The sequence below is a fragment of the Pipistrellus kuhlii genome, unplaced genomic scaffold, assembly GCF_014108245.1.
Source record: "Pipistrellus kuhlii isolate mPipKuh1 unplaced genomic scaffold, mPipKuh1.p scaffold_m20_p_2, whole genome shotgun sequence".
Lineage (NCBI taxonomy): Eukaryota > Metazoa > Chordata > Mammalia > Chiroptera > Vespertilionidae > Pipistrellus > Pipistrellus kuhlii.
In genome coordinates, this window is record NW_023425515.1 from 4,291,605 (window position 1) to 4,302,180 (window position 10,576).

The 10,576-nt window shown below is 61.3% G+C and overlaps 1 pseudogene; it reads right to left on the reverse strand.

Annotated features, from left to right (window-relative positions):
- Positions 1-7,527: 7,527 nt before the first annotated feature.
- LOC118723840 lies at positions 7,528-9,888 on the reverse strand (annotated as a pseudogene).
- Between the last annotated feature and the right edge of the window lie 688 nt (positions 9,889-10,576).

The following is a 10,576-nucleotide window of genomic DNA, read 5'->3' on the forward strand; positions in this document are numbered from 1 at the left end:
GTCTGGGCACGTGTGGTTTGGGGAACTGGAGCCCAGCACCCTCCTTTGTCCTTCACCCTTTCCACATGCCCGTTATTCAGGGGCTGGCGGCCGCTGAGGCCCATCCTAGGCAGGAATGGCTGCGCAGCGCCCTGGGGTGAGATCTAGGGCCTGGGAAGGCTGCTCCCCTCCCCGTCACTGCCCCCCGCAGGCAGCTGCAGGTTAACGCGGGGAGGCATTTGGTGCTAGGCCGAGAGAGATTTGCACGTAAAACCCGGGAGAGGAGCGTATTGGCACCTACACCTGCCTGGCGTCTGCTCAGCATCCTGCCTCCCTCCCTCACTGCTGGTGTGGAGTAGGGATGGCATGGTCCCCTCTGCTGTGCAGAACCGGGGGGCCTGGCAGCAGTGGAGACCCGAGGCTGGAGGGTGCCAGGAGGGTGCCTGATCCTTTCCTGATCAGGTTTCCCCCTGGCCCCGCACCCTGAGCCTCCGCACGTACCCACGGCCCTGCCTGTGCTCCCGCGTGCTGTGCATTCCACTCGGAGGCCCCGCTGTCCCCGAGGAGCAGGCGCTGGCAGGAAGCCGGTCCCCGTCACTGCCCCGCGGACGGTGCATTCCAGAGGCCCCTCTGGAGGCCGCCCCGGATCCGCAGGCCTGGCTGCCTTCCCAGGAGGGCCCGGCCGCCTTCGCACATACGTGACTGCCTGCGGGTGCACATGCCTGCGTGTGTGGGTGTCGCCCCGGGGCCCCCGGTGCTGAGTGGAGCTGCGTGGACTTGTCATCTGGAACGAGCCAGCAGGCAGAGACGTCAACACCTGTGGCAGCGCCCCGCCCCGCCCCGCGTGGGGCAGACCTGCTGCCGTTTTTAGCCCGACAGCCTGTGAGCAGCAGGAGCGGGGACAGGTGACTCAGGTGGAAGGGGTGGGGGCTGGCAGAGCTGACATCTGCAGCTCACCCCCCACCCCAGGCCTGGCTCAGGGTCAGGCCCCTGGTGGGGAGGAGAGCGGCTCCCCATGATTCACAGGGTCCGGGGTTGTTTTCAAACACGTGGGCCTGATGACGACGGCTCATGTCAAGAAGCTTCAGGACTTGCGTGTTAAGGCTGCCCGCATGCTCTTCCCAGGGAGGACTCTGGCGCAAGTGATGAGGGCCTTGTCTCTGGGGAGATAGAAATCAAATAAGAGAACCACCGCAGGCACCAGGAACAAACAGGCTGTGGGCTGGGGTCATCAGAGCCGCCCAGCCCACGTGGTGAACGTGGGGCCACGTGGGGATTGAGTGGACACAGTTCGTGATGAGGACACAGGCCCTGTCATTCAGCTATTATCACAGTAATGCTGTAGAGCAGCACACAGGTGAGCAAAAATAGGTTAATGATAAATAATACATTAATGAATAAATTCATAATAATCCTATATAATAAAAGGCTACTATGCGAATTGACCGAACGGCCGAACAACCAGTCGCTATGACACGCACTGACCACCAAGGGGAAGATGCTCAATGCACAGGAGCTGCCCCCTGGTGGTCAGTGCTCTCCCACAGGGGGACTGCCGCTCAGCCAGAAGCCAGGCTCACGGCTGGCGAGTGCAGTGGTGGTGGCGGGAGCTCCTTCCATCTCCTCGGCAATGCTAAGGATGTCCAACTGCCAGCTTAGGCCCGCTCCCCCCAGGCCTAAGCCGTCAGTCAGACATCCCCTGAGGGCTCCTGGACTGCGAGAGGGCGCAGGCTGGGCTGTGGGGACCCCCCCCTCCAAGTGCACAAATTTCATGCACCGGGCCTCTAGTCTAAGAATAAGCTGTATGTTTTGTGTACATGCAACTGTAAGCCTACTTTTGCCCTCCCCTGTATATACTGGGGTTCAATTCAGACAGGCTCAGCCTGGGAGGCACCCTGAAACAGCACTAAGTCAGAGCAGAGTTCTGGTTCTTGTCTCAGCCCAACTGCCATCAGGCACCTGCTTTGAGGGGCGGGGGTCCCCCACCTGGCTCTGCTTTGGACTGGAAGAAACCGATGCAGTGAGTCACTCGCAGGATGGGTTTGAGGATTAGACCACACCCAGACTACCTACGCCGCCAGGAATGCCTTTGTCACTGCTGCCTCTCCTTCCCGGCGCTCCCCTTGCAAACCTGCCTGGCCGGCCACTGGCTCTGAGGGCTCGGGAGGCAGCCCAGCCTCAGCGGTTCCCTCGGTCAGTGGATGTGAATGCCCCTGCCATCATCGCTCTTCCCTCCCACACACCTGCCAGGGCACTCACCCTGAGCCCCAGGGGATGCACCGGGTGCGGGGGGTGAAGTATGGCCGTCAGTGTGCCTGCTGCAGAGGTTTGGCCGGCCCTACCTCTGAGCCCACCCAGCACCGCTCTCTGCTGGGAGCTTCTTATCGGCACACACCTGCCTGGGCCTCGCTCCTCCCAGCCTGTGCTGTGGGGTCCCCAGGAGACCCCTGTCTCTGCAGAGGTGACGGGATCTGCCCAACATCTGTGGCTCATACTCAGACCTGGTGCCTGAGGGGGTGGGTGGGCAGGATGTGTGTGCCCATACATGTATGATGAGTGTTGTGCATGGATCTGCATGTATGCACATGTGTACGTGAGCATGTGTGTGTGCACCTCTGCCTTAATTAACCCCCAAATGCATACCATTCTATTTAATTCAATTTTGATAATGCCTTGCAGCTGTATTTTGTCAACACTGTGGTGTTTGACCAACTACCATTTGCGTGTGTGGATGGCATGTCCCGTGCTGCTGCTGGGGATCCGGGGCTGGTCAGTTAGGGAAACACTGGGGTAGACCAAACATGGAGGAGCTCAAACTCTTTATGATTTCTTCAAGCAGCCCATCACCCTGCCCCGACACTGTCCCCACACAGCAGGCCTTTTATTTGGAGAATTCTGAAGCTGTCCTTGTGGTTAGTGGGACAGGCCCCCAAAACCAGGCTGGGAGGCCCTGGGACTGGGGAAGGGACGTGGGTGTGGGGCGCAGAGCAGCCTGTGTGGGGCACACCATGCACACTGGGTTCCTGTTCGGATCCCGGGCCTGGCACAGGCCCGGCGTCCGCTTTGTGTCAAAATGTCTGTCCTCCTGACTCCCAGGGCGTGGGTCTGAGCACTGTCTGCGTCCAACAGGCAATTGTTTGGAATGACGCTGCGGAGATGTGCCCATGGAGAGGCAAGGTTCCCGTTGTGATTGCTGAACAGAGATGTGCAGGACCTCAGCCTTCCTCTGGGAAAGCTGCGGCACTGCCAGGGCCTCAGGCTCTCTCTCTGCCCACGGGGTAATCTCCTAGTTCCCACCCGGAAGGGCATTGAGAGGGTCCCACAGGCTGGTATGCGCAAAGCTTTGGAACAGCAGAGCATAGGGGTCATGGGCGGAACTGAATCCCCAGGCCCCTGTGGAAACCCTCACCCCTGTCCTCAGAATATGCGGTGTTTGGCCCTGGTGGGATAGCTCAGTTGGTTAGAGCATCATCCCAGTATGACGGTTGTAGGCTTGACCCCCAGTCAGGGCACATTTAAGAATCAAACAACGAATGCCTAGTAAGTGGAACAACAAATCCATGTTTCTCTCTCTCCTCTCCTCTTCCTCTCTAAACATCAAAAAATAAAAAAATAAAAAGAATGTGACTGTATTTGGAGATGGGTCTTGGCAGACATGACCCATCACTGGCGTCGGTTTTAATTCAGTGTGACTGGTGAGGAGATTGGGACACAGACACACAGACCACATGAGAGCCGGGAGGGACAGCCGGCGACATGCCAAGGGGAGGCCTCATGAGGAACCAGCCCTGTGGACACCGGGCCCAGGGCCTCTGGCCTCCAGGATGGAGAGGACCACGCATGGCTGCTCAGGCCCCCAGCCTGTGCCTTTGCTGCAGCGGCCTTGCAGGCGCTGGGCAGTGAGCTCGGCTGCAGTCACGTCCGCAGGACTCTCGGTGTTTGAAGTGTGCGCTCCGCCGCCTCAGGGCACCCAGGCCACATTCCTCCGCGCTCAGAACTTTCCCTGCGCAGATTTGAAAACGCACTTTTGAGAGGTAACTGTGAGCCGTGGAGCAGGGCCAGGGCATCTGCTTTGAAAATACGCATGTGGCCGAAACCGGTTTGGCTCAGTGGATAGAGCGTCGGCCTGCGGACTGAAGGGCCCCAGGTTCGATTTCGGTCAGGGGCATGTACCTTGGTTGAGGGCACATCCGCAGTAGGGGGTGTGCAAGAGGCAGCTGATCGATGTTTTCTCTCTCGTCGATGTTTCTAACTCTCTATCCCTCTCTCTTCCTCTCTGTAAAAAATGAATAAAATATATATATAAAAGAAAAAAGAAAAGAAAAGAAAATACGCGTGTGGTTCTGTTTCTCAGCGCTGGCCTCGGCCTGGGGGAGGGTCCCCAGAACCCCGCTGTGCCCAAGGCCGGAGATCCAGCATGAGGTGACCCCCCAATCCCCCCGAGGGGTCTTGCGCCCGGTGCCCCTGTGCACCGCTGCTCAGCCTGTGCGGGGCACAGCATGAACCCGGTGCCTCGTTAGCGATTTTATCCGACCTCGTCTCTGATCCCGCCGCTGCCTGCCAACAGCGATGACGTGTGCTTGGGGTCTCAGGCGCCGAAGGGCAGGCAGAGGGGCTTCTGGTTCCCGCCAGTGAGTGCAGCCCCGTGGTTGCTGCCTTGGCCTGTGAGGCTGCCACACACATGTGGCCCGGAGACCCTGAGGGAACCGTGTGCTCTCTACCGGCTGCTGAGTGAGCCAGGGGCCCTGCTCCTGGAGCAGGGAGGGCGGGGGTGGGTGCGGGGGAGGCCTGGCCAGGGCAGGGAGATGAAAGTCTGCGAGTGGCACTGAGGCCTTGGGGGCCGGCCCCCAGCCTCGGGGAGCTCCCCCCATCATCCGGGGTGACCTGAGACCACAGTCACCTGGAAGGAGCGGTGGACAGAGCGCGGGTTCCCCAGTCCAGCGGCTCACAGGCCTGGCCATGCTCCCTGGCACACGCACTGAGGACAGACAGGGGACAGAGACCAGGACCGGAGCCTGCAGCTGAGAGGCAGACTAGCAACCACAGCGTGAGAAGGGGAGCATCCAGGCTCCCAAAGAGACGGGTCTGGGACCGGGAAGCAGGACCTGCCCTCTGTCAGCGAATTAAAGGCCAAATGACACCGAGGAAGTAGCTCAGACCAATCCTAATGGGAAGCATTCCTGCCTGAGGCTTTGGGGGTGGGGGCGGGGATCGGGAGAGATAAGCCGTGGAAAATGGAGGGATGACGTGCAGCCACGCTCATCCGCACACACCTGGTGGAGGGGCCGGTTCGGGACCTGAGCTCTGCTCGTCGGAGGAAAAGGCCAGTGAGTTCGTAAAGGCCTGAATGATGAGGGGGTCAGAACAAAAAGCTGCAGGGCCTGCAGGGTGCCCAATAGCTTCGCCCTGCACGGGATCGGGGACATGAAAGGGTTACAGAGAACAGAACGGGGCAGAGAAAGCTTGTTGTGCTTAGCAGATATCTCGTAGAGGGCTTCAGCCTTGGGCACCGCATAGCTCAGATAGAGATAACCAGAAGACACCTGGCCGGGGAGCCAAGGACGGGGCTCTGACGTCAGCAGAGCGGCTGGCAGCCAGCAGACTTTAATAAAACCCTGTCCCCCCCGCCCCCACCCCCCCCACACACTCCCCGCGGATTCCTTTCTGGGCTCAGCCACCTGCAGCCAGGTGTCCGCAATGAAAGTTCTCTCGGTGCCAGTGCATTAGGGCCGTAGGTGTATGACCCTGGCCACTCTGCCCTGTCAGACACGTGTGGGAGCGGGGCTTGTAACGGGCGTAGCTGCTGGAAACCTGAGCTGAGGAATGTGCCGTGTCTCACTCTCTGTCTGGTGGCTGGTGGCACTCCGGCCGCCCTGGCTGGCCGGGCCCGTGGTGATGCGGGCGTTACAGGTGTGCGGCCCCGTGGAGTCTCGGTGGGCTGGTCCGGGGCCTCAGAGGCCTCCTCAGACTCTGTGGGGGGGTCTCTTCCAGGAGAGCAGGGGAGGGTTCGGGGGGGGGGGTGGCCTGCCCCACCACTGCCTGCTGGCTGATGGGCCCCCTGGGATGGCTCTTTTCAATGGAGGAATGGAATTCACTCGTTCATCCACTCGCTGATTCCTTCCTTTGTTCACGAGGGAGACCATCAGCCATGGGCAAATCGTCAAGTACTTGATGGGGAGGGTAGGTGCTGGGTGGGGGACAGTGAGACCAGAGGTGGAGGGGGGGTGAGGGAGGAATAGCAGCACTTTTGCTCTGGCGTGAGGGCCATCCTGGGAGGGGCATCTGAGAGACCCTCTGAGTGGAGGGAGGGCAGGTGCCTCGCTGGGCATGGGTTGGGTGCTTGGCGGTAGCGGTGGGAGGGGAGGGTCTGGAGATGGGTGGTGGGTGGAGGGCAGATCTTGAATGGTCTGAAAGGTGCACCGAGGACCCGGCCTTTTGGCTGAAGGGGGCCGCGCTTGGGTGGGTGGACAGGACCCACATTCTCATGAGCTTGCTGCAGACACGAGATGAGGTGGTGGTTGTGGGGGAAGGTATGTAAGGAAAGGCCTTCCCCAGCAGGAGGCTCCCGTGGGGGGGTCTCCAACCCAGAACCCCCCACCCCTTCCTCCAGCCCAGAGCGTCCTTGTCCTGTCCCTGTGCCTGGGGGTGACGCCTCCCTCAGGCAGGAGGCAGAGAAACCTCCGTGCAGCCTCCCCCCACCCAGCACTGGCCAGCCTGCTCTCCTTGCTCCCTCGCTCGCTCCTCCAGCTGCTTCAGTGACACACGCAGGCGGCAGCAGCCCATCGGACGCACATCCACTGTCATTGTCTCGCTGCTGAGCTCCTAGGGAGGCCTGGCTCCTCCTGGCGATTTTCTGACTCTTTTCCCTCCTAGGGAGCCCTCTCAGTTTTTATTTTTTATTTTTTGGTGCCGCGGGGGCAGGCGACGAAAAGCACAGTCCCCAGTCCCTTCACAAGAAGAGAAATCCAAAGTCCGAAGCTGGCAGTCCCAGCTGGGACATCCCCGGGGCTGCGGGCACCAGAGACGCAGGGAGTCGCTGGGCCGCGACCGGCTCCCACCGGCCCGGGGACAGCTGGCACCCTCCCTCCCTCCGTGGCTCCACAGCGTGGCCAGTCTTTCCTGAGAACCAGCGCCTCTGGGTGTCTCCTCAGTTTTACTCCAATGCCCACGTGCTGGTGTCAACACCCGTGACTTCAGCTGGGATCCCAGCGTTGGCCAGAGAGGCCAGCAGCTCATCGCAGACAGGGAAGCAAGGGATGTCCCAGCCTCGGTCAGTCCAGAGAACACTGCGGTCCGGCTGGGGTGGGGCGCTGGCGGGGAGGGCTGGGGTGGGAGGCAGCCCTCCTCCGAGCCCCCCAGGCTGACGGCCACCTCCTGGTGACGACCTGGAGCACCGCACAGGCACCGTCACTCCCTGCCCCTCAGATGCCACCCCTCGGGGTGGGAGAGAGGAGAGGTGCGGGCTGGGGTGGTGTCAGGACTGGGCATTTGCGATGGTGTGTCGGGGTGTTAGGGCTGCCATAACAACAGACCGCAGGCTGGGCTGGGTGGCTTAAGACAACGGGAATGCATTCCCTCTTGGATCTGAAGGCCAGCGATCCTAAATCAAGGTGCTGGCAGGGACGCGCTCCCCGGGAGACGGGGACAGTCTGTCAGCTCCCGTGTTCCTGGCATTCCTGGGCTCATCCTGACGCGTCCCATCTGCAATGACGCTTCTTCCAAAGAAGGTCACAGCCGCAGGTACCAGAGGTGAGGGCGTGGACATACCTTTTTTTTGGGGGGGGGGGGGGGGGAGACGAGGGGGGTACATTCAACCCACAACACATGGCAAGGCAGTCGCCTCACTTTAAGAGCCAGACTGGATTCAAAGGCAGAGGGTGAGCCGAAACCGGTTTGGCTCAGTGGGTAGAGCATCGACCTGCGGACTGAAGGGTCCCAGGTTCGATTCCGGTCAAGGGCATGTGCCTTGGTTGCGGGTACATCCCCAGTAGGGGGTGTGCAGGAGGCAGCTGATGGATGATTCTCTCTCATTGATGTTTCTAACTCTCTAACCCTCTCTCTTCCTCTCTGTAAAAAATCAATAAAACATATTTAAAAAAAAAAACAAACAGAGGCAGAGGGTGGGCTGTGGGGTGTGGCTGTGGCTCAGTCCTCAAAGCCCTGTCACCCCGGGGTGGCCTGTGTTGGGAATTTTCAGCAGTTTCCTGTGGGGCCGGGAGCAGCAATGCTGTTGTGCGGGTCCGGGGCCACACAGGCTGTCCGAGGGGTCACCAGGGCTGCCCATCGCTGAGGACAAGGGGCAGTTGTGGGCATTCTGTTGGGGACTGAGGAACTCTGTGCTGTGCAGCTGCTCCAGGCTCCGGGGGTCCTGAAAGACGAGTGGGAGAACCCAAGACACTGCTTCGTGGGCCCTGCGGGGACAGACACGGAGACTGAAGCCCGGGCCAGAGTGTCGGGGGCCCTGTCCGATCCAGAGGGCCGCACGGAGTGTCCAGGGAAATCGTCCAGATGCACCTGCATGAACCTGGCCCCAGCTGCCGCCTGGGGGACGCTACGTGGAGCATCTGAGGGTGAACTCGGCTCTTCTCACAGTGGGAAGGCATAGGAGACCTGGAGGAGGCGAGGGGAAGGCCCAGCCCAGGGTCATGCGGGCGCCGTCACCTTCCACCGAGGGATGGACAGGTGCTGCCAGCATGAGTGTGGACAGGGTCAGGCACTGCCCTCTGTGGACGGTTCTGCCCTACGTGCACAGCCCGTTCACCGAACAGGCCCACCCAGCCCCACCAGGGGAGGCTGGAGGCGGATCCTGCTGCCAGCTGGTCACATCCTGTGCATTTCCACTGGCTCAGGCAGTCAGGGGTGACCCGATGCACAGACACGGGGAGATCTCCTCTGGGGTGGAGGGTGCCCCTCCTTCCTGCCACCAGCCCCAAGGTGAAGCCCCCAGGCTCAGGGGGACCCTGGGGACAAGCTTGGTCTTCCAGAAAGATCTGCAGAACCTGAGAAGCCCTGACAGCATCTTGGGAACTTTCTAACACACAGGCCAGCCCCAGCATCACCCGATGGGGTGTCCCCAGGCAATGGGGATGACCCCATGCAAATGCACCCCTGGGAAACAAGGCCAGTGGGAGATGCTGGGGTGTGGGGTTCATGTGCTTCCTCTCTTTTGAAATGGACACAAGGGTTCCCACATCCCACTGAGCTGCCTGGCGGGAAGGTACTAATAAACACATGTTATTATTAATAAAAGTGTTGTGCCTGTTGACGAGCAAGGTGACCTTGAACCTGGGCTCTGAGGGGGACACTACCAGTCTGTTGCCTCCTCTCCCAGCCTCAGAGGATGGGCGTTGGTCGAGCCAGCTCCGCCATGGCTCTGGGGCCTGGGCCTCTGTTGCTCTCCTTGGCTGGTGACTTCCGGGGACTCCCTTCACACAGCAGAACGGCACCCTCCGGAATGGGTTCCACTGAGTACAGGGCCGGGCGCGCCAGAATCTGAACACGATGTACCCGGGAATGCAAATGACCCTGCTGAGATGAGGGAAGGGCGCAGCCACAGCCCGGAACTGGCAGCCCCGGCACGCCGACCGGGCTGGCGTGGAAATTCCCCGCCCGGAGTCAGCGCTTCTGTCTTATTTTAGAGGGGGCGGGACGGGGTGTCCCCGGGGTCTAACGGGCCTGAGGGACAGCTGCTCCTCCACCCCTCGCCAGCGGACCTCCCGTGACCATGCAGCCACGGCAAAATGGGGAACACCCTGCCGTGGGGGCCCAATTCTCCACCCCCTAATGTGAGGAACAGACTTGGACAAGCCAGACAGCAGAGGGCAACACTAGCCACTCTGCCAGGGCCCGTGTGGACGCGAGTGCTGGGGTCTGAGGCCTGGGGGCCAGGGCAGGGCTGGGGGAGGGGGGCTAGGACCGGGGAGAGGGGCATCCCTAAAGGAGAAGCACGGAAGATCCACTCTGCTCACACCCAGCTGCCGGGACAAAGGAGCCTCCTTCAGGGGCGGCGGGAGGCCCTGGAGGGACACAGCTCAGTGCAGGGAGGGAGGCCTGCGCGTCTCAGCTGCGAGCAGAGTGGGGGCCTCGGTCTGACTGACGGGGGCCTCCTGGGACGAGCCCTCTGCCACCAGGGCCCAGCCGGTGCGCCTGGAAGCTCAGAGGCCCGGGTCCGAGCTGCACAGCAGCCGGGCAGCCAGGGGCAGACTCGCAGGAAGCCGCCTTCGAACAGAGCAGCTGGCGCTGGAGCCTGGCAAGCTGCCTTTAGGAGGCTGAACATGGATGTGGGGCCGGCGACGGTCCTCACGCTCACAGAGCACAGCAGTCACTAACGCGGGCCGGGTTCCGGCCCATCACCCCTCTGCCTGTCAAAAATACACACGGACCCGAGGGAGGACGGCCGCCAGGGCCCGGCTGAATGTGTTCAGAATCGCCTCCACGGCAGCATCTGAGATGCCACCGCCCCGCTCCAGGAGCTCCGCCTGCCCTCCCCCTCCTCGCAGCCAGCCGTGAAGGTTACGTCTGAGTCAGAGGAGAGGAACACGCTTCAGGTGCTGAGCCGCCCACGCATCTTCGTTTCCACCTCTGAGGCTTTGTGTGC